This window comes from Thalia democratica, chromosome 4 (assembly GCF_965202585.1).
Source record: "Thalia democratica chromosome 4, ktThaDemo2.hap1.1, whole genome shotgun sequence".
Lineage (NCBI taxonomy): Eukaryota > Metazoa > Chordata > Thaliacea > Salpida > Salpidae > Thalia > Thalia democratica.
In genome coordinates, this window is record NC_139168.1 from 4113093 (window position 1) to 4139384 (window position 26292).

Below are 26292 nucleotides of genomic sequence, written 5' to 3' on the forward strand. Positions count from 1 at the left end.
CTAGTAATTCGGTATACTAAGTTAATAAAATTAATTTTGGTCAATTTGGATCTCTTAAGATTTTTATAAACACTACGTTTTAAAATGAGTAAAAGTTAAAATATATATATTTTCGTCTAACAATAAATACTTTTAACAGAAGCTTAGTTGCTAATTAAAATAAAAAATGGGTATCTTAAAAAATTTTTTCAAGCGAGAGAGTACAGCAAAAAAAGTACATTGGTCTGAAAACCTGGAAGAAATTAGATATTTTGAAAATATTCTTGGTGAAAGAGGTAAGTAATTATTATACTTTAAAGTATCTTTACTAATTTGGACAACATAAGTTCCTTAAATAATACTCAGCGATAACGTATTGTTAAACCAATAAAACAAGTTTCGTTCCAATTCTACATATGATTTAATACATTGTTTCAGAATGAATAAATTTTTTAATAATTAAGTTCAATAAATTTAAATGAAATATATTAAAAAGGTAAAACTGTTTTTGAAGTTTAGAAGTATTTTAAACTTTCTTTTTTTTGAGATTAAGTTTAGACTTTTCAATGTTTTGTCAGTGAGATAACTAAATAACTTTACCACAGTTAATGTCAGCCGTGTAAAATACAAAATAAAATTAGAGCAAGAAAGAATAAGACAAGTAAACAAAGAAAAAGAAAGTAAAAGGAGAAGAGAAGAAAAACTAAAAAATAAAAAGTTATTGAACGGAGATGTTGATGGAATAGTTTGGAAGAAACCTGTAAAAGTTTTTCTGAGTAATGAATTTAAAGAAACAATGGAGCATAGGGGACGTTTTAGGTATTGATAATTGTATTATTTTATTCAATATTTTTATAAAAACTACTGATTATTAAATTGCAGTCATATTTTTTCGATTTTTCAAAATTTGATAAATAGTTTATTTTACTTCATCTATAAACTTAATAACGACTGTTGTCTAAAACCTGTCAAATGAATCACCAAAACATATTTATAAGTATATTGTAATATGTTGTCTAAGGTTTTCAAAAAGCTATGACTTAAAAACGCTTTTATTTTCCCGTAACTCGACATAAGAATATTTAATACAAAATTATATAAACTTCATAATATTCGATAAAAAGTTACTAGACCTAAGAATTTGAATAAACTCAATTGTATAAGTAGAAAAGTTAATTTTAAGAAAAAAGTCTAAAAAATGTATAAGAATTAAGCAATTAATTAGCATTACATATTTAAAATAATTTCAAGTACACAGTACAAAATTATCGCATGCATAAATATATACCCAAAGATTTATTCAACGTATTAACTTTTAAATCTTTCAAGTGGTTATAAGACATTTTTTAAAGGTCTGATTCTAGCTAAATTTGTAAAATATGCTTAATTGTGTAAACTTGAAGGTGATAAAACAAGATTTAACTATAAAATTTAAGACAGATATTCGACTTAATGAGAAAAATGACGTAATTGAGATAACCAGTAGTTATTATGGCCATCATCAACATAGTTGAGATGTTTCGCGCCATCAATAAAAATTAATGAACTTTACCGTAAGATCAACAACAACAGCATCCAAGACATCCTACGACCGGTTTCGTCCTAATTAGGACTCATCTTTCTGGCATAGTCGGGATAAACCGTATTGTGATCTTAAGCAAATAGACTTAAGTACGAAGTATGTACTAAAGCGACCATCTGTGGGTGAAATTGAAAAAATTGACAGCCCAACGTCTCAGAAATTGTCAGTTTATTATGAGACTATAGTCTGCGCTCGTTTTATCAGTTTCTCGCGACTATGCCTGCCTGATGAGTCCTAGTCATGTAGTTGAAATAGAAAATTAAGAATCTTTTTATTTAATGAAACATTTTTGTTGACATATTAAAAAAGTCTAAACTGTCATCTCTGTACAATATTTGTTAATAGAAACTTATGGTTCTGCTGTTATACAAAAAATAAAAAACGTTTCCAAGACACATTAGTACTTCTAACTACTCAATTATATACTTTAATTTTCAAACAGGAGTTTTTTAAAAAACACTAAAAGCAAGTATAAACCTAAAAAACTGTGTAATTTTTAAGTAATACAGCAATTTATCAAAACAATAAATTTTTAACAGTGAGGAAAAACTGTTGCAAGAGCTTAGAGAGTCCGGAATACTGACGACAATTTACTTTGATGAAAGTTTGATCCCTGAAAGTCCCGAGGAGCCTGATCCTGAATATGTTGAGTTTGTCGAACCTAAAATAATTCCTTTGGATGAACCGGACAATGTTACTTATGAACGAAACGAACTTAAAAACCTTTCTTCAGGTGGACCTGAAGTTATTCCATTTGAGAAACAAGTATCTACAAACAGGTAAAAAAAAAACAGCATATTTTGCTTTTGGACTCTAATAAAATAAATGAATTATCACGTTCTTTAACAAGCTCTTAATTTTGATTTCAGCTTTTTATTAACTTTAATTTATTGAAAATTTTGTAAATACAAGTTTTAATTTATCAAACACTAATATATTATAGAATAGTTACATAATCTAAAACTTAAGGTAAACAAAATAATTCCAAATAACGTCTTTTTAAAAATAATAAATTAGATTGATAATAAACACTGTTTGAATTTCAAAAAAAAAAAAAACATATATAGACACCAGACTACTACTAAGAAAAAAGAAAACAGAAAGAGAAATCTTGAAACAGAAACAAATTATTCAGAAACAACTGCAAAGAAGCCAAAATTAAAAAGTTTTCATAATTTAGCTGACCTATTAAAGACTATTGGTAAAAGCAATGAAAAAGTAACTGTTATAGATAAAACAACTAATCCTAAAGTAATTGATTTAACATCAGATAATTTCACTGAAATACTAGCTGCAAAAAATGAAGTAATTCATAAAAAGATTACCGTTAAAGAAGAAACAACTAAAACTGAAATTATTGATTCTGAAAACGAAATAAGATGTTGGTTTCCTGAATTGTATGAAGACTTTGAAGATGAAGATTTAATTACAGAAGAATATTTGAAAGATAAAAATGAACTTGAACAAAATAAACAGTCTCAAATGATAACTGAAGAGTTAATAAAGTTTTCCGCAAAAGGACCCCCAGTATTTGATACGCCACAAAAGAGAATTATAAAATAACTTATTATGATATTAATTTATAAACTAAATGTAGTTTAAATTTTGATTTCTATTCTAATATTTTATTTTGAACTGTTTTTATATTAATTTGTATTTATTTATTGATGTGAATTAAGCATTGTAAGCACAATAAACTTTAATATACTAACGCTGCACTATTTATTTTTAAGAATATTATATTGTTTATATCTAATTTGTACAAATTTCTAACAACTTTATAGCTCGTGTAAAATATTAATAACAATAAATAAATAATAGTTTTAATTCTAAAATTTAATAAATAGCTCTAAAATGTTAATTGAAAATTATGAATTAATTAGTTTTATGTTGTATCTGGTTATCAAACAAGTTTTAAACGTACTTCTATGACAAGTTTTAAGATCGCATATAGTTTTTATTGTACAAGATTTAATAGATTAGGAACTAATGCGCAGTAAAATTTTTAATTGATTGATCGTACCTTATTATTTTACCCGAAATTACGATCTGTTTTATTTCTTTATGTCTAACTGATGATAAAACAGAAGTATGTATGTTTACTAAAACAATTACTTTAAAATAAGTACATTAATTTAAAAATAAAGAGTGTTTTTTTGGAAAAAAAAAGCTTAATAACACTAAGTATTTGCTTTAAGGAATAGAGTAATTTTAATAAATAAAGTTAATATGTTTAATACAATAAACTCTTACAAAATATGTATTGAATATACTGTTGACCTAGATTACCTAGGCTAAATAGGGTTGACTGTACTTCACAGCTTTTTATACGTGGCATCAACCTGAAAATTTTGTAAGGTATAACGTATAATAATGTGATGTAACGTACCATATTTAAAAAAAAAATAATATTGGCAAACAAAAATTAATTATTATTGAAGGCAAGTTACGCTTGCATATATAGTTCGTTAAGAAGCAAATTTTTTGCAGTTTTATCCCGTCAGCATAAAATAGAGTTGAATTATTACAATTTAAGAGTTACTTTGATAACGTCAAAGTCCTTATCGTAATATAAATCTAGCAGCTTTAAATTAAAAATAATATGTAATTTATCATAAAGCAAAAACATTGACTACAAAATATATTTGTAAATAGTCTTTAAAAAACGTTCCTAAACTGAATAATTTTAAATAAATTGTCGAACATTTGATTAAAGAAACTTAATGCTTTTAAATCATAAATGATTTTTTCAGTTAATTAAATAAGTGCTACAGTAAACTAAAATTTAAAAATGTTTCCTAATTAAGAGTATCAGCATTCAATTAAAGTGCAAAGATTTGCATTTAATTTTTAATGTACGAGATATTATATATTAGGAACTTATCCGCTATAAAATTATTAGATGGATCGTAGCTTATTATTTTAACCGAAACTACGTAATCGTTTATTCCTTTATGTCTAACTGATAATGAAACTTTTAGTATGCTATATATTAAATCACTTCTACAAAAATAGTACTACTTATACTAAGTAATCTTAGTGCATTTATCGCAGCTTTAATTAAAACGAAAACATATTTTAATCTAAAGTAAAAACTACTTAATGTTTTTGTGAAAAATTTTTAATCTAGTTTCGTAAACTAAATGACGTTATTTAAATTCTCGAATTTTTTATTTAAGAAATTTTATGTACTTTCATTATAAATAGATATTTTAGTTAATTTAATTTCTCGGGAACTGTTCGGTTAACAGAAAGTTTGAGAAAAAAGTTTCCAACAATAATGAGTATCGCATTTAATTTAAAATTAAAATCTGTATCAAAAACTACTTGCATGAAATTACCTAATACTATTAGAAAATCTAGTAATTTTAAATATATATTTTGAGTAAAAATATATTTATTTTACAACGTCTATTTATTATAAAAAATTTAAAAAACGGTTCATTTTAAATGAAGAATACAATTCGGGAAAAAGTTTAGGATAAAAGTTTTAAATACATACTTTTAAGTTGTTGTTCATTCATTTTACAACGTTAGTTTATCACAACGAATTTTTTTTTTCATCTAATACCTAAGAGCCAAATACAAATATAGTAGTAATAAATTAAATAGAATACTAGTATAGAGAGCGGTTGTGTTTATTTACATGAAGCGGTTAAAAAGGAAAATTAGAAACATTGTAATAACAACACAATTTAAACGCTAAACATTTAAATAGAACAGCAGTAGCTTATATACCAGCTTAATTTATCGATTATAGCTTAGAAAAGCTAGCAACAACCATTGAGAAATTACAAGTAAACTACCTTGAAAACTTATTGAAAATTAAAAAAAAAACTGCTACTTAAAGTAGCTTGCTAGTAGAGCTGGTTTGATCATAATTATTTTTTTTTATGCAGGTTACGACTTTTGCTTACGAGCCTAGACTCCAACCAAGTTCTACTAGTGTTCTTCTTTCTTTTCTTCCTCTTTTTTTGTTGAGATTGGCTCCCTGTTGACTCGCATTTCCTCTTGAGACTTTTTCTTTCATTCGGAGGTTTGTAGACTTCAGCAGCTGTATCTTTTAGCAAATCATCGATGTTGTTAGCTGGTGAAATAGTTTGATCTTCTTGGATCACAGGGTTTTCTGGTGATATTTCTGATATGTCAGTTAGATTTTGATTTGCATTCGAAACTTGAGGCGCTAATTTTTGCTGTTTATCAGCAGAATTGTCATTATTTCGGTTTATCGGTGAATCACTTTCATCTTCTCTAACCATCTTGTTTTGAGGCAGGCTTGTAAAATCTTTGGTTTTACACTATCTCCTAAGAAGCTTCCTTTTAACTAGGCTGTTTTCTGTCACAAATGGAATTTTTTGTTTTTTCTCGTTATCTTTGAGAGAATCGTCATTGATTTTAGGCGTCAAAATACTCGTGTCTCCTTGAGCTACAAGGGTTTCTGACAAATTTCCGGATTGCAAGCTTAGATCAGGCAACTTTTGTGTTTCATTTGAGCTTGTACTGTCTGGTGTTTTATGTTCAGGAGCTAAGCTGTGTCTTTTTGGAGTTAACACTTTACTGTTATCAACAATTGAGTTGCTATCTTTTTTTTCTAACATTTTATTATTATTAATAATAATTGAGCTTTCACCTTTTTTAGCTTTGGACGCTGATTTTTGCTGTTTATCAGCAGAATTGTCATTGTTTTGGTTTATCGGTGAATCACTTCCATCTTCTCTAACAATCCTTTTAACTTGACTTTTTACTGCCTTTATTGGAGATTTTTGTTTTTTGTCGGAATTTTTCAGAGAATCGTCGTTGATTTTAGGTGTCGAATTATTCGGATCTTCTCGTGCCACAAGGGTTTCTGACAAATTTCCTGATGAGAAGTTTGTATCAGGCAAGTTTTGTGTTTCATTCGAGCTTTTACTGTCCGGTTGTTTATGTTCAGCAGCTGAGTTGTGTATTTTTCGATCTAAAATTATTTTATTATTACCAGTAGATGTGAAATCTTTTTCAGCTAACACTTTATTGTTATCAACAATAGCGCTGTCATCTTTCTTAGCTAAAATTTTATTGTTTTTAACAATTGAGCTTCTATCTTTTTTAGCTGAACTTTTATTGTCTTCAACAGTTGAATTATCATCTTTTTTAGCAAACATTTTATTGTTATCAACAACTAAGCTGTCATCGTTTTTAGCTAATATTTTATTGTTATCAACAATAGAGCTGTCATCGTTTTTAGCCAATATTCTATTGTTATCAACAATTGGGCTTGACTCTTTGAGATTAACTTCTAATTTGGCATCTTTATAAGTTGAAATTTTGAGACCAACAGCCAACTTGTCGTTTTTAGAAGCTGACATTTTTCGTTTAGAAACTGGTTTATCAGATTCATTAAAGAGACATACCTTGTTTTTTGTTAAAATTTGACTGTTTACTGTATTATGTGCTTGTTGGAACATTCCAGTTTGATAACTTTCCTCATCAAAACGACTTCTAATAAACCCATTATATCTGCTCTCTTTATCCTGCGCTTTGTTATTGGGTTTTTTCAAATCATTTAATCTTTTTTGAGATATTTTGAGATTAAAAGCTATCTTCTCATATTTAGTAGCTAACATTTGTCGTTTAAAAACTGGTTTACGAGATTTACTGAGGTGACTCTTATCAGTCTTGTGTTTTTCAACAATTACATTACAGTTTTTTGATCGTTCAGTTTTTCTAGTCTGTTCATAAACACTGTTACAGGAACTATCAGTAACTTCAGAGATTGTAGTAATTATACTTTTGTTGGAGTTATTAAGAGAGCTCGCTGTTTTAGTTGGATCAGGTTGTTGAAAACTTTCAGTGTTTTTGGGTATTTTAACCAACTCATTCGGTTTTATAACTTTATTACTTAAATCGTTTAACTCTGCATTGGATGGTTTCCACAGCTTCTTTAGAAATGTTGTTTTTTCAGTGTTGTTTCTCGATAAATTAGTAACTGGACTGTTTACAGATTGCAATTCGTTATTTTCACCATGTCTTGCATTCGTGTGAGTTTGCTCAGCTGTTGAATTTGTATTTTGCGAGCCATTTCCAGATAAACCAGCAATTTTTTCAAGTTGACTCACAGTTTTGTACCCACTTTTTGGCAAATTATTAAGATTTTCACGTTGATACAAATTGCTAGATTGTTTTTCAAGGATTTTATTATAATTAGTATCTGGCGTTGCATTTATTAGTAAGACACCATTAGTATTTTGTGCGGTATCTGAATCTGGCATAGGTGAGTTGTTTAATTCCTTCTGCTCATCTGTATTAAGCTTTTTATTGACGTTATCAATAGATATATTTTCTGTGGTCTCTGCCGAGTTGTTTGTTTTCATCAGTGAATTTGATTTTATCATCCCGTTTTCCGAAATTTCTTTATTTATTTCAATTTTGTTTGGATATCTTTTCTTCAGCAAGATTTTATACTTAGCTTCTAAATTTAAAAGCTCCAACTCCAATTCTGGTTGAGATCTGGATTCTCCTTCAAGCATTTCTTCTAGGTCTTCTACTTCTTTTTCAAAATTTTTTTTAGTTTCTTCCAACCGTATTGCATCGTTAACTACTTTATTTTCCAATTCGTTATTTTCTTTTTCCAACTCTTTTATTTCCAACTCTTGCTCATAAACTTCATCGTTCGCTTTATTTAATTTATTTTTCACTTCAGTGAGTGCTTTTGATTTTACTCCAACTTCTGCTCTACTCGTTTCTATTTTATCATTGATGTCGTTCAATCGTTTATCGTGTAAAGCATTTTGTCTGAAATTAAAATATAGTAAAACATGATTATGTAAATGTGCTCTTTTTGTTTTAGTTTATACTTTTACCGTTTTATGGTTATGTAACTTAATGATTGTAAGGTAGAAAGTTTATGAGAGAAAACATACTTTTATTATAATACTAAGCAGCAATGTTCTTTTGCAACTTTAAAATAACGTAGTTTAGTTTATTACGCTTATATCTCAACATATTTTTGTTTTTATTATTGAAGCTAATTAAAAAATTTAGAAATACATGTTTTAGATATATAACGGCTTTCTTATTGAATGAATTAATTTTAATTTTATATGTAAATTCCCAGTTTAGACATAAATAATTCAGTTGATACGTAAGAGTTTTAAATATGACAATTGTTGTAATTTTTTAAAATCTAACAATTATGTGCGTATGTCACAAATTAAAACGTATCATTTTTGACTGAAATAATAAGGAAAAAAACTACATATTACATAATTAAAAATTGAATTAACTTATATAACAAACTAATAACAACCTTTTGTTTTCTTCATTCATTTCCCCCTTTTTTTTCTCAAGTTCATCTTTTTCTTTTGACAAGAGCTCAATTTTTATTTCAAGTTTCTCGTTTTCAGCTTCTATTCCTTCAAAGCCGTTAATAAGTTCTTCGAAAAGGCTCTCAGACCAATTTAGATCAGGCATTTTTTAAAGTAATAATAAAACTCTAAAAATTCAAAAGGTTAATTTCTAATGATATTAAAAAAATTTTATGATTTTTTTTTTGAATGCTATTGATTAAAATGCATATAATAGAGTAAAGAAATATTAGTTAAACTTTGGTTATGATTAAAATAATTTAAAAAAATGAAAGGTAAAAATAAACAAATTATTAGTAACAAAACTTAGTTTAATAAGAATAAAAATTAAAAAAAGAAAGTTAATTAAGTAAAATCTTAACCAAGAATAAGATATTAGTTTATTAATGTTCTTACTGACTATAAAATACATACTAAAAGTAGTAAACATTTACAGTTTATAAATAAAGTAGCTTTTGATAATTTATACAATGGTAAAATTAAATGTTTAAGTTGAAAAAGCAGTTTTTTTCGGTGGGTGACTTTTAATGTAAAAACGAATTTTTTTAAATGTTCATGTTAAACTTAAATTTGATTTGTTCTCCAATACTTATTAAGATTAAAGTGTGGCAAAACTAGAAACAAATCAACGTGTTTCTAATCATAAATATAAATTTTAGTCTTATTTTTGACAACCAGATTCCTATACAATCTGATTAATTTCAAATTAAAATAAACTTACAGTAAAAATAATGATTTTAAATTAAACACTTTTATATGATAACTTAATAAAACTAAAAAACTAATATCCTTCTATTAACTAAACTATAATTAAATGTTATGGTAAGTAGCTTGACAAAACTATTGATTTTACTATCTTATATTATATATTAAGAAACTTATATCCTAATATAACTTGACTATAATATTGGCTTTAAAAAGTTATAGCTTTTAATTCAAGCATGTGTTTTGTTTTTATTTCTCCCAAAATAAGCTAAAATAAAATACAAAGTTGAAATAGCTGACAAAATAATTTTTATTTGTAAGGTGTATCTAATTGGTATACTATCGAAATCCACCCTATTTTTTAATATTTTCTTTAATTATAAATATACTTTATATACGTAATTTTTTTTTCACTATCACTGTTACCCCTAACCCTTGATCAGTAAGTAGTTCTTGAATTTGACTTGTTGGATTTTGACTGAATAGATTTTGAACGCGGGTGGATTTGATCGCGGAAGGATTTTAAACGTGTCCCATCTGATAACATTTCAACAGTGGTTTGTTTAAGTACAAAAAATTGAGCTCTGATCATCCAAGCGTTAAGGCACAGTGCAACTATCATGACTAGAGCTTGCTTCATATCATATGTTGTATTTAAGATTCAAGAATTAAACCAATCAGGTGTCGTCTGCAAGTTAGATCTTCATCTGCATAAACACTATATATAATCGAAAGTTTAACATTCGTGAGTAATCCTATATTTAAATTTAAAAAAATGCCTATTGCACAAACTGCTTCATGTTCACTTTTTCTCCAAGTATTAAAATAAACTAAGACGTATCGTTATGTTTTGATATTAATCTTACTAATTAAAACGATAAATAGTTTTTAAAAATCTAACATTGAGATTTAAATAAATTTTGTCTGTATTCAAAACCATGTACTCTTACTAACCTTCGAGAATAACTTAAATTATAAAGTTTATGAGTTTTTATTTTTGCATAGTCAAATTTTTCTATCTCTAAACTGTTATAACTAAGCAAAATATAAACTATGGTGAATATTAATTTCAGATTTAAAACAAAACCCACTAATTATATTATATTAACTTAATTATATCCAAAAATATTAAAGAATTAGCCACAAGGACAATAAAATCCACTGATAATTTACAAGTTAGCAGTTAAAAGTAGTTTATTGTTATTATGTCCACCTTAGATAGTATATAAACGATAAATTGCCTGCAGCGGGTCCTGAACATAAGCCTGTTAGAAGGTCACCCCATTTGCAGGAAAAGTATGAACAAAATGTTCAGGTTGACAATCTATCCATAGAAAGTCAACCTGACCCAACTGAGGCTTTGGGTGTTGGCCCACCAACATCCACAGCCCACAATGACTTCATTTTTACAAATTAACATTGATATTGTGGTAATGTATTAAAAAATTAAGTTCTACATTTATTTTAAGTTTATTACAATTTTTTCAATAAATTATCTATATTCAGCTTTTATAAATTACAAAAACTAATTCATTTACTATGCAACTATTAAACAATAAATTTAACTTTGAAGTTTAACTCAAAACAATTATTTAATATTTTTTTAGATTTTACCAGGTAAATATGCTAGACATAATGTTTTTATAATTAGGTATCCTGTTAATTTCTTTTAAACTTCTAACATTTATAGTTTATTTCTTTTTGATAAATTTCTTTGGAAATTACTGTACAAATAAACTATAGTATTACAAAAGAGTTCTTTCTTAAGCAAATATCTTAATTTTAGAAGTAAATTATATGAAAAATAACAAAAAAATATCTAAAAACCTTGTTGTTTTTTATTTTATGATATTATTCATTTTTATATAGCTAAATACAGTTAAATATGGTTTAAGATTAAGGGTTAATTAAATGATATTTTTGATATTTGTGAAATTTTGACTACTATAAACAGAGTTAAACTAAAAACTACAACAATATTTTTTATAATACTTGCCGACTATAAACAAGTTTTTTTTTGATTTTATATTTTTTAAACCTAATATTTTGGCTTAGTTACTTATATTTAATAGTAACTAAAACAAATAACATAAATATGATAACATTTGTAATTATAAACTATTGGAAAAACTAAAAAAAGGCCTGAGTTTTAGAAGCAAAAAACTAATTTTTATTTCCAAAAAACTTGATCTAGCCAGACAAATTCTAATATTTACAAAAATTACCAGACTATAATGATTTAGTTTAAGTTACCTGAGTATACTGAGTGTGGCAACCCTTAACTTTTTCAATTTTATGATTTTTTCTAAAGATTTTAAATAAGACCTTTTTTTTTTACTATTAGAAAAAATATTACAACAGCTATTTTTTATTTTAAATCAATTGTTCAGCCATTTAAGTTTGAACATAACTAACAATAGATAAACAGTTAAGGTTATTAAATATAACCAAAACTGTATCTTATATAGTGGTATTAAGAAAATGAGAAGTACTATATATAAGTCAGCTCTAATAAAAACAAAAAGTATAGAAATTAAAAAAAATCATAACAAAAACAAGAAAAAAGATTAAATAAAAAAATCTGAGCTATACAAAAATTTCAAGCTGGTTTTAGTAAAAGAGATTTTTTGTGCCACATTACCTTATTTGAAGCTCATAATTCAAACATTAGCTGAACTAAAATACTAAAAAGCTCTCTATTAATTGTAGTAAAGACTCAAAAAGTAAGTCTTAACCTTTTGTGATGTAGTAAACTAAACTAGTAAAGCTGAGTTGTTTAATTTTTGTAAAATTATAAAAAGTAAACTAACCTTAAGGTAAAACACAGATGACACAACAAGAAGCCACAGTTTCTGATGAAAACAGACAGTTTGGTAAATTTTTGTTTTTAGTAAAAAGCCACATTGTCCAACTAGAAACTCAATGAGGAACACAATTTATTAAAGTTGCTTAACAAAAATGGTCATGCTCGCAAATAGCAAGCACATATACCACAAAAGTTATCTTTATAATTTTTTTTGTAGTGGTTCAAATATAATAAGTTACTTATAATTTTGTTTTATGATTATGTTGGTTTTATCTTGAATTTAAGTACACATCATTAGTCGTAAATTTTCTAAAATTTACCGATATTTAATTTTTTACCATTACAAAAAATAACAAAAAAACTTTAATTCACTATTCAGAATTCTTTAATTCATATACTATGGCAAACTTAGTACACAAAAATCTAACTATCGTAGTACTTTTAAAATTTTTTTAAGTTTTATATATTGTTCATTAAAGTGGTCTTCAAAGTTTACATTGGTGCACACTAGTGTGCACGAAATATATTTTGGGTAGCAAAAAAGATTTTAGGGTGCACGAAACTTCTTTTTGGGTTCATTAATTTTTAGGTCGCGCAGAGACAAATTTAAAGTTATACATTCAAGACATATTCAATTATAACATCTTGTTTTATTTTTTCTTATTAACAATTTTTTTTAATGATAATTTATGTACTCTCTAGTTCTATACAGCTACAAATTGTAAAAAAATTATTCTTTTGCTGAAGCCACCGAAAAAAAATCTGAAAGTGACTAAATAGCATAGTCTTTACTAAACAAATATAAAGGTTAGCATTCAATTTACTTTTAATATTATTAACTTTTATAGTTAAGAATTTTGCTACAAAAAATCGCTAAATTTTCAATGACTTAATTCAACTGATATTTCTACAAAACAAATTAGTTTAACTTAATAAATTCAATTAGTTTCTACTTCAAAAAGTTTGAAAAATAAAAGATAGCTTAAATTTATATAAAAGATATTTAATACCAAGGTTTTCACATGCTCAGGTATCTCAGGAAATATCAGACTAGTTTAAATTTATGAAGAACTTAGACCTACTAAGGTTTCTATTTATATTTTACAAAAATTTAGCATGACCGAGGCTAGTTATAAGTTACTTACAGAAGTTAGTTATGTTTGGATGTATTTCTTACTCTAAGTTTATTATTTAGTTGTTGTTTATTAATATAGTTAATCTTTTAGTATGTTTAGATATCTAAGCTCAACTTTTTTATGAGTCTTTTTTCTCTAAGCGAAATGTTTCTAAAAAGAAATAAGACTAGCTTGATATCTTAAATAAGTCTAGTCTTTAGTCACTCAGGCTTACATTCTGCCTCAAAGAGTGGTAAAAATGTGGTAGTGTCTTAAGTTTATTAATAAACTCCTGAAAACAATTTTTTTGCTTTATTCAGGGTTTCAACACACTCAAGATACTATGTACACTCAGGATAACTAAGTACAGTTTGAATTTTATTGAAAAACTCTTGCTTACCCAAATCTATTTTAAGTGTTTTGCAAAACTCAGTCTAATTTTGTAACTTTTCTCAAATTTCAGCCTAGTTTTCAAGATTTTTTTTTACAAGTAACAATTTTACTCGAAATATTGAGTGTGTTTTATTAAAAAATTTTTTCTATTTGTAGATATTTTGTTCAATATATCCGTTTTTTTAATTTACTTTTAATATTAAAGATTAATGGTTACTACTTCGTCACTAACAAAAAATTTATTTGTTCTACTAAGTGTTAGTATTGTTAGCATAGTTAATGTTAAGTTTTAGTATTATTCAGGATTGACACACAATTAGACTTATTTTTTAAAATAAGGTTAACTCTGGCTAGTTTTAAGTTTTGTGATATATTTTCATAACCAGACTAGTTAAGATTTTTAAAGAAATACTGGTTAGTTTAAAAATTGTCCCTAAAATTCAGTCTATTTTGCAGAAATGAATTCATATAGTTTACATGTTTTTAAGTAACTAGTACTAGCAGGTTTTATGATAGATTGGTATTTACTTTTAAAATATTTAACATTCAAGTTATATCGTTTTTGAGAACATGTTGTTAAAGTTAAGTTGTTATAATAATGATATTGCATGTTTTTTAATAGAACTGAAAGTCTTTTTAACAACAAACATGATATTGTTTAAAGTATAAGCTATTTTATTTTTCAAAATCAACTTTTTCAAAGTACTTTATACTTTTTTGCAGTCAGAATTTCATTGTAAAAGCTAAAAGTTTTAAGATAACTCAGACCACCTTGGTTTAGTTTTTATTTTTCAACAAAAACTCATGCTAAATGAGGCTAGTTTTAAATTTCTTTATAACATAGCTTGATTTGATATTTTTGTTATCTAGCCATTTATTTTATTCTATATGTTTTCTTCATAATTTTTTTTATCAAGTTATTTTGCTATCTTTTAAGTTATTTTTTTTAAGGTATCAATACATCATTAAAAGTATTTTGTAAGCTTATGGATCAAAAAATATACCTCTTAATGCTTATATAATATAAGACAATCCTAGGCTAAATTTATGTAATTCAGTCTAGTCATTAGTCACTTAGTCCTACTTTTTGCCTCATAGACTCGCAACTGTGAAGTATTTTATCAAATTAAAACAAGTTTATTTTAAATATTTAAACTTTGCTTAAAAAATTAATTTATCTTTAACTAAAAATAAAAATTACCCCGCATAGCTTTTATTTTGTGATTTTGTGTTCACAGACTTGTATTAGCCCAAAGATTACTGGTTTATTGAAAAATAAAAAAGTGCTCAAAAAGTTTGGTCTAAGGACCTAAAAAACCAAAAAACTTTTTGGTCATCGAGTCATACACCACATGCTTTTAAAATTTCTTAAAAGCTAAAAAAATAAGTTTAATTAGTGCTTTAATTGCCCCTACTCCGGTTGTCCCTGCTCGAGTTGTCACTCTCGATCTGCCTCTGCTCGAGTTGTCCCTGCTCGAGTTGCCTCTGCTCGAGTTGCCTTTGCTCGAGTTGTCCCTGCTCGAGTTGCCTCTGCTCGAGTTGTCTCTGCTCGATCTGCCTCTGCTCGAGTTGTCTCTGCTCGAGTTGCTTCTGCTCGAGTTGCTTCTGCTCGAGTTGCTTCTGCTCAAGTTGTCCCTGCTCGAGTTGCCTCTGCTCGAGTTGCCCCTGCTCTAGTTGTCTCTTCTCGAATTGCCTCTGCTCGAGTTGCCTTTGATCAAGTTGCTTGTCCTCGAATTGCCACTGCTCGAACTGCCCCTGCTCTGCTTAACTTTGTTTTTTTCTTTTTTACAATTGCTGTGTAATGATACTTAAACCTGTACTTAAACCTGAATAACCAACTTAGCTTACGTACCGCAAAATATTGATTTTGCAGTATTTCTAGAAAAAACCTTGCTTTTTTAAGTTCATTTGCAGCAGTAAGCTAAGAATTTGCGGCAGTGTAGTAAGCAAAAAGTTCGTTGTCTAAATTGGAGTTTTACAATAGAATTTGTTCTAAATATTAACTAAAGCGTTATAGATACATAATTTTTTCTTACAAAATTTTAAGGCGGTGCAATTGCGGCAGTGCAACATCCCACGCGACGCCCCTGAGTTAAAGTAACAAATTTTATATTTATCAACCTTGTTTTCATAAAAAACTACTTTATATGAATGATAAAAGCCAAAAAAGTAATTAGTATTCTTATAATTTATTTTTCAAACAAGTTAATGTATTGTAGATCTCATATTATTTTGGATTAAAGTCAGTGTCTTGTTAACTAAAAGGAGTAAGTAGTGTCTTGTTAAAGTTTTATTACAATATAAGATATTATTTAGTAAAGATAAAAAAATGAGTTTAGTATACTGCTAGTTATTTAGAAGTTTTATTATAATAATGTACATAATTTATTTAAAATTGTTAATAATAATAAATAAAAATACTTCAATTAAGTAGAATTATGTTAAAGTAGTTGTTTAACTTCTGTATGTAAACTGGTTTATTATTTCATGTTTTAATAAAAAAATACAATGAGCAGATTTATCATAGACTATATTGTGAGAACAATATATCATTTTACAGGCTACGCAAGTCAACTAAAATAATAATTAAAGTTTTGTGTGTTTATAGTAATATAAATAAAAAGTTTATAGCTGTATCTAAGGTGTATATGTATGTAAAAGTCTTATCAGTGTCAGTAAGACTATATCTAATATTAACACTGAAATGCAACAACTAAATATATCTTAACAAACTGTAAATTTGAAGGAATAAATTTATAGTATGACTAAATTAAGTTTATAATTACTGTTTAATTTAGACGATCAAATATTTTTCCATAAATCTGTTGTATTTTAAATGAATCTAAAAATTAGTTGAGAAGTAGACTTGTTTTATAGTCTGGGTTGCCAGAAAGGTACGTTTAGCTACTTGTAGTTTTATGGTTTTGAAACTTTTTAATGATTTTTAAAACTTAATATCATTCTATCAATAATAGAAATAACATAATAAAATAAATTTATAAAAGTTACACCTAATAGTTTTTCTAGCTATACATTTTAATATAATATTAAGTTAAAATAACCAATTTTTTATGTTTCAACTCTTGGCTTCATGAAAATACGATGGTAAATTAAAACTAAAAAACCAAAAAGTAGCTCATGTCATCTTTTTATTATATCTTATTATAAAAATAATTCTTATAAATATCTTATTATTTATATACATCTTGTTATATCTAAACATTACGAATGTGAAAGTAGCTTAAAAAAAAATTCGAAAAGTGTCCAAACTTTTTATCTAATTTTTTTCCTTACCTTAATAGCTAAATATTTTTTTTTAATCCTAGAGAACGGTTCTTTGTCTAAACGCTAAAACAATATCCTATAAATTGGGGTTTTGTTCTTTAACAGGGGCCCCTTAAAAAAATTGTTTATTTATTTTTTTATATTTTTTAAAGTAAAAGTGAAAAAAAACTAATAATAAATATCATTTTTAAACCTTCTTAATAACATGTGTATAAACGGCTAATTTTTTTTTTCTAGCTGTCAATATTTTGTACAATTTGGCTTTAATTTTGTTTTTTTATAAATTTTATGAATTATAAACTCAAACTAATAAAATAAAAAATTCATAAAAAAACCCAATCAAGGCCAAATTGTACAAAATATTGACAGTTAGTAAAAAAAAATTATAGACGTTTGTAGAAATATTATCAAGAAGGTTTAAAAAAATATATACTATTAATTTTTTTTTCTAAAATTTAAAAAAAAAATGTTTCTAGGAGGCACCACTCAAAAAAAAAACCCAATCTATAAAATGTATTTTCAGTTTTTAGACAAAGAACCGTACTCTTGAATAAAAAAAAAAATTTTTAATTAATTAGCTATTAAGATAAGAAAAATAATTAGATCCAAAGTTTGGACATTTTTTGAAAATATATTTTAGCTAACTTCACACTCGTCTAAACATTCGGGTTACTAAATAGTACTTCTTATATTTTTTGGTTTTAAACATGTGCTTCGTCCACTAAAAGGAGTAAGTAATATTATTTTAAAGTAGTATTACCATAACTACTTATCAATTCTTTCTAAAATTGTTTTAAGATAAAGTTTTATTTAGTTGTTTGTTTTACTTTTTTATGTAAAGTGGTTTATTGTTTTATGTTTTGTTAAACAAAAATACAATTAGAAGATTTTAATAGTTTAAATTGGAACAGTAATATTACCTTTAACATGTTAAGCAAGTCAACTAAAATAATAATTAAATATTTGAGTATTAATAGTAATATAAGTCTATAGCTGTATCTGAAGTGTATATGTATGTACAAGTCTATATCTAACACTTTTATAGAATATCTAAAGATTTACAATTTGTAAATTTTTATGAGCGAACTAAAGAAATGATTAAATTTAGTTGCTGTTTAAATTAGATGATCACACATCATTTTAGTGATTACTCTTTCCATAAATGTGTTTTACTTTTAGTTTTAAAAAAAATTAAAGTAGACTTGCTTTACACTCTGGGTTGCCACAAAGTCAGGATAATTAGGAAAATCATAAAAATGACAAAAGTCAGGAATATTGTGGAAAAATTTAATTAGTTTAAATTAAGTTTTTTATTTAAGTATAACCTAAGACCTTTATATTGCATGTTCATTGTTCACACATATATGGTTTAAATGGTTAACTAAATTACATGATTGAATAAAGCAAAAGAACTGTTGTTTCAATCATAATATAAATAATTAATCTATTCTTTATAGACCTTATTTTACAAACTAAGTTTCGGTCAAAGACCTCGTAAGTATTTATATAAATCTAAATAGATATGTAACAGTCACGGAAAATAGCATCTAAACAATTAAGTAAAGAAAAAATTTTTACTTAAAAACAAAAACGAACAAATTTTTATATTAACATTAAGTTTATGGTAAAATTTAAGTTTTAGTTATGTTTCAAAATTAATATAACAACAAAAATAATAGTAAAAGGTGTATGAAGTTTTTTTTTTCTTGTAGTTAATTTTCAAAGTAAAAATTGCTTAAGTAAAAATGTAGTTAATTACATAATTAAAATTGAAAATTTTTACATTTTCAAGTATTTGTTTATGTCTATTTGGATCAGTGTAACAAAATATCATAACAGTAAAAATTCAATGAAAAGTTTTTAGTTAAAATCCTTGTTCATCCAAGCGTTTAAGAGAAAGTTGGCAAGATCAAACTTTTTACTGATGCAAGTTTATATTTGCATACTACAACCATATATAAACACTGATCAGTTAAAGAAAAGATCATTTAAGACCGCCTTGATGGTGGTAACATGTTGTTTAAGTAGACATCTTATTTTTTGTTGTGTAATGTAAAGTTTTTTTTACAAGCTTTTTTTTTAAATATATTCTAAGTAGTAATATTTAATTATGTTCATTTGCTAAAGTACTAATCAAAAATTTAACTGTGTTTATAGGTATTTTATTTTATTATATCACCATTTATTTAAAACATTCTGAATTAAAGTTTTTAAATTATTCTTGTTTGCATGGTTCTTTAATACAATATGTTTATTCATGTCATGTCTTATTTTTTTGTAAGGTAGCCTAGTGTATTAATTTTTATTATTATATTTAGATTTAATTGAATTATGGTTTTTAGTGTGATTTTACACTACGTTATATCCTTGCATCAGTTTAATAATTTGATAAAAAAGTCAGGAAAACTCAAAATATTAAGGCAGAAAATTTTATTCTGTCTGATCTGTGACAACCCTGTGTACTGGTTTAAAATGCTTCCAATAACTTAATATTATATCTATTTATAAATACAATAGAAATTTTTATAATCCCATTTTTTTTAGCCACAATATAAAATATTCTTATTATAAATCTATTCAATATTTTATGCTGTTTGCTAGATATAAAATATTGAACAGATTTATAACTAAAATATTTCATTCATTACTTACATAAAACTTTTAAAACAGAGTAGATAATATATCATTAAAATTTTTAAATTAATTATAAATTATTATTAGAAAAAAAAAATATAATATACCAAAGCAAGCTCCCACACATATTTAAAGAAACTTATAGTTCATAGTTTAATATTATCAATTATTATAATTGTCCTGATGTTTGTTTCTTAACTGATGAGTACCAATTAAAAAAGAAAAAATTTTGATTAGTTTCAATTTTTTTAAGATTTTAAAGCATTCTAAAATGATATTTCAAACAATTATTATTGCACATTTGTAGTAAAAGTAGTTTGTTAGATATTTTCCCGTGAAAGAAGGCTATCAAATATTTTGATCACAGGTCATCAAATATTGAAAGATTTCAATTAAATTGAATTGAGTTCTAAAGGAAACCTTTTTAAGTTAAAGAAAAAGATAATAAGTTTTATGGTAAATATTTTATAACATATAGAAAAACAACCATTTCCTTCTATTATAACTTAATTAATAGCAGTAATACCTTTCAATAAAATACACACAAATAAACTACTGTTTTCAAAACTCAGAATAAGTAAACCAATTATATATTTTTTTTAAATTAGCTAAAAATACCAGCTAAATGTTCTGTCAAATGAACCAGTTAGTTTTTATTTTCACCCCTGAATTCATAAAAATATTCTTTAAATTTATACTAAAAAGCCAAAAAAGTAATTTCTATCTTTAATATAAATTATTAAATAGTAGTTTTCATGTTCTTTGAAGACTGTTCCTCTTCAAGTAAAATGAGTAAGTAATATTGTTTTCCAGTGTTATTACAACATAAGATCTCTTAGATATGGACAAAAGAAGTTTAGTTTAACAATAATGTTTTTTTAACTTACTAAAACACAATGATATTTAAGATTAGTTAAAATTTATAAAAACGTTAATTTGAATTATCTATTATAAATAGAGTTAAATCAAGATATTTGTTTAAGTTTTGTAATTTTGTTTTTTGTTTTAAATTTCTTTAAAAAAATACAATGAACAGCTTTATAATAATATATATTTTGACAATAGTATTTCCTCACTACATGTTCACCAGTAATCTAAAATAAAAAATAAAGTTTTGAGTATTTATAGTAATATAAGTTACAAGTATCTAATGTTTATACATGTTGTTAAGTCTTATCAGTTGTATTAAGACTATAAATAATGTTTTACATAGTTATACAGCACTTAAATGTTTTTACAAACTGTAGTATTTATAAAAAAAGATATAAATAAAGTTTATGTATGTTGTTTAGTTTAGATGATCAAATATTATCACTTTTATAGGGTTGCAAAATAACCTTGAACCCTTTAAAACCTGGAAGTTAATAACTTATACTAAACTTGATGAACTTTGAAATAGGAATATTAGAAACTTTAATCAACAATAATCATTATCTAATATCTAAAAATTAAAATTTTAAGCAAATAAAATTTAAGTAGTTTAATTTCAATTTGACACCAAAAATCTACCATACAGTACTTAAATAGAAAAAATATTGTTTTTTAAGATTTTATTTAATAAAATCACATTAAAAGTAGCTTTACAGTATTTTTTTATTGTTGATATTTAATGTTTAACCTAAGTTTAGCTTTGAACTGAAAATAGACAAAAAAACGTGAACTTTTTTAAACCTGGAGGAAGTTCAGAAACTTCAAAGAATTTGTTAAAAAAATTGGCAACTCTGTTTTTAGTACTCTTTTCATATTAGTACTTTTTTAAAATTTTCTTCAGTTTTAATAAAAAATCCACAAGTGCACATGCTTTATACTCAGGGTTGCCACAAAATGAGAAAAATTTGGAAGAGTAAGAAAAAATGATCAAATTCAGAAAATATGGAGTTTAAAAAAAATGTCAGGAAACTTGATTTAAAGATACTCTTAATAATAAAGTTCATTATTACTATAAACTTACAAAAAAATAATTTGTTTTCAGGTTCTAATTGAGTTTTTTGAATAAATAAATCTTTCTATGATCTCACCTGTGTTTTGAAATGCTGTAAACATACTAGTATTATGCCTATAGAGCTGTTTGTAGCACATACATTGACCATACGCAGATAGTTCAAATGGTGCAATGCAAGTTACATGATTAAATACAACAAAATAGTTGCTGTTTTAACCTGTATAAATATAAGATTGTAACTTAACAAAACTTAAAGTATTTGTTTATGCATTTTTGAATCAGTTTTGATTAAGAATTTGATCAAAAACTCAGAATTTTGTTTTATTATTCAATCTGTGGCAACTCTGTACACTGGTTGAAGATGCTGCAAATAATTTAGTATAATATTTATATTATTGATAATTTTTTTAGTATTTTCATCTCTACAATGCAACATACGAAATATTTTGTTTTAAACCAGTTTAATAAATATTTTATTGTTTTACCTTTTGCTTGGGCTAAAGTAAAATGTGTATTAAAAGTTTTTTATATTATTGACCAAAGAAAGTAAATTAAAATAACATTTATTTTTAATTTATTAAAGCAACAAAATTAGTAAAGGTTTTTTATTTATTTACATTTTTTTCTTACAATAGGATTGCCAAAATCTTTAGTAACCTGGAACTTTACAGTTTAGAGTAAAATAATCCTAAAAAATTAGAAATTTGAGAAATTTTGTAAAAAACATGTATTTTTACAAATAAACCATACGCCAGGAAAAACTTGGTATTTTTAACAATTTTAACATTTTAAGTAGTAAAATTTTAATTCGACACGAAAAATCTATTATATAGAATATTTTTTGCTAAATAACGCATTCGAATCAGCTATACAGTAACTTTTCAGTGTTGTTTTAAACCTTTAATTTTTAAAACCTTAAAAAATTCAGAAAATTTTGAAAAAAATTCTCAAAAAATTTTTTTAACTCTTTTATAAATATGTTCTTAAGCCCTAGTACTGTTGATAAACTTTAAATAATATAAGAGTATTCTGTGTACAACAGTTAAAAAATGAAAGCCCATAATAAATGATAAGAAATAAACTACTTAATAGTATTTAAATAGTTTCAATATCACATCTTTTTATTTTTATAACTTATAGCATTTGTAAAATAATTACTGCTAAAAATATTTTTTTCATTACTTAAATTACATAAGACTTTTTGAACAAAAATGATGGTTTATTTTTAAGAATTGTTATTATTTTAAAACTAGTTCCCACATTTTTAGTTTTAAGTTGCCCCCTTTGAAGAAATTAAAAAGGGTATTGCCCCCTCCAACAAGACTTCAACTTAATACACTTAAAATCTTATTGTTTTGCTCTTCATCTGCAACTCCAGAATATCTAGTACTAGTTTTAAAATTATAAAATCGCCCCCTTGTACCCCTTTACTAATAATTGCCTCCTAATTTACTATTTATCTTCTTATCGCCTCAGGGAAGTGGTACCAGCCACTTTTGGAAACCATGTCTTAAAAGAAGACTTATTCACTTTGTTAACTATTTATACCTGAAAAAGAGTTATTAAATATTTTGATCACATCCCTAGATGACTATAATTAATTTTAATTGCTTGAGTTGTCCTATGTTAAGTTGGAGTAAAATAAAATTGCATTTTAAGTAAAATTTTTTGCTAAAAAGGTTTGCTCAACCTCAGTTGCATACTCAAGAAAGATGTTTGAAGGAAGATTATTGTATCAAATAATCAGAACACCAGTTGATTTTGTTTATTAATTTGATTAATATTTTCTGTTGTATGTACTATTACTATATTTTAGTTTATATTTTTAACAAAGTTTCTTAACATATGATCAAAACCTATTTCTTTTTCCTAAGATTTTATTCAATGTTGGTTAGTTATTGTTTAAATTTGTATAAAATATTAATACTACTAGATAAAACTTTTATAAACTAAACTGTATTGATTAAAGTTGTTATTTTAAATATAAAAAAGAACGAATTGTCGTAGATACATTCGTGCTCTTGGTTTTTAATGAATGAGTACATACGAAATGAATGAATGAGTGGTATCCAAAGTACATAAATTTTTTGTTTAATAAAATTAGATTAAGAATAATTACATGCCTTAAATTTTTTAATTTATGTAATAGTTATATGTTTATGAAAACTTAAAAAAAATTCAGCTTAAAAAAATACATTTTTCGTATAGTTTTTTAATTGATAAAAATGTTTATTTTAATATTACAGTAGATGGAATGAATGATAGAAGAAAAGAATTACAAAACTGTTGTCAATTCTTCAAAAACTATCGTTTTATTTAGTTTAAAAATGCTCATATTTGCCCTTAACCTTAGAATTACTTTTGATTTTCTTATAATAAGTAATTTCTTAGCTTATATATGTAAGATAGAGTATTTAAAATATGTTCATATTACATACAAATCTAAAATATTACTAAATGAAGATTTAACAAAATTGTAGTATTGGCCAGTTATACCTACTAAGTTTTGGTAAGACTGCGTATTATGTTGAGTTGCACCAGTGTGACGAATGGATCGTGTGGAAGAATATGCCATTAAGCTTTTACCTATACTTTTAGTGTTTAAAATTGTAAAGTATAAACATATATACTAGAAGTATTGAGCGATGCATATTAAAAATATGAATCCTAAAACATGAAAACTTATTAAAACTATACCACAAGTTAAAATTTTTATAACCAACTATACTTACTAAATTCAAATTTTTTTCAGATATCCCATCAATTACTATTAGTCTAACAAAATACAACTGTAAACTGATTATTAAATTTTTAACTTATCGATTTATATATTTGCTAAAATTTATAGTCATGTCAATGTTTATTATTTGTAAATTCAAGATTAATGTTCACAAATTTGATTAATAATTAATATATTGTAATGGTAATACAATTAAATAGTTTATAAAGGTTTGTAAGTAGAAAACAATAACATTTAAACTTTTTATCTTAAGTATGTCAATGCTAATAAACGAGAATTTACATAGAAACAAAAGTAGCCACCTACCTAAAAAATATCAAAAATCTAATTAGCACTAAAGAAATAATTTTGCATCAGCTTTTCTAAAATACAATCAAGTTCTGACAACTTGAACAAAAGTGTTCTAAAACAACGACGATTAAATTCATCATGGCAATTTTAATAAAAAGTGTTAGGTAATAATCATATGATAAAAATAAAGCGAGTTTAAATTTTGCATCCAAAGATAATATGAGATAGTTTATATCATGCCATAGTATAAGCTAATACAAAGTACAAGTAGTTTAAAATACCCTCAAACCTGCATAGGTGAGCACGAAAATAAATAAGTTTATCTTACAAACTGTAACAATTTAGACATAGTTTCGAAAATTTCACAAATAAACAAAAAAAAAATCTAAAGTTAGAGTTTTTAATTTGATCTTTCAAACTTACTGTTTTAAAAAGTTAGTTTAAATATCTTACAAAATTGAATTTTTCAAAATATCACATTGTCCACCAATTGACATAACTATAATTTATTCTAAATTGTATATAAGTTTATAAAACTATGCCCTCATGTCATTAAAAATTTACTTAAGTAGTTCGTTAACTATGAGTTTTTGTCATTCTTTTAAAGTACTAGTATTTCTTTTTTCATGAATAAACATATGCGAACAAAATGCTTTATATACACATTTACACATTGAGTTGTTGAAATCCGTTTAAATGCTCTGATTTATTTTAATTGTCTTTAGTTTAAAATAGAACCTGGCAAAACAAGCGAAAATAGTGATGCTTAGTTATGTTTACAACTTACTTACATTTAATAAAAGACACTACAATTTACTAGTTTAAAAACACTTTTAATGTGCCAGTTGTGAAGACGCTTTCTACCGAAGTCCTACCTTGGAATGTCTTTAAGAAATGGACTACATCATCGCTACTGACGTGGAAGAAGAAATTCAGCACTCGTTGGAAGCACCTGATCTGAAAAGACGAACTTGAAGAGGTTTGAAGATCAGTCCTTCTCAGCCGTCTTGGGCCTAGTGTCAGGTCGCCTCTTAATGCCATGAGAGGTGTCTTGGGGCGCTCAGCGAAGCCGAGTGCCACCTTAGTCGGTTTACGGGTCGTCTCAATTGCGGAAACATGTTGCATCTCGTCGGCGCGGTCGGTCGGAAACGAGACGTTCGAAAGCCACGGGTAAAGGCTCGAAAACGGCCAAATCTTAATCTTTATATAGTGAAATAAAATCTACAAGTAATGTTCAATGCAACTTAAAAAGTTTTTACTAAAGTCCGTTACTAAATAAAACTCAGCAAGGTATAATAACGTTAAAAAGTATTTATATGAATGGCTTTGAACGAATTTTGCTTTTATGCATACCTTTGTTTTCTAACTTTTATACTGGGTCAGTTTCTCAAAACCTGTTATTGATAAAGTTTTAAAAACATGAATATAAAAAAAAATCTGCTTGAAGATTTTCTAGAAAAGGGGTCGGGAAACTGCT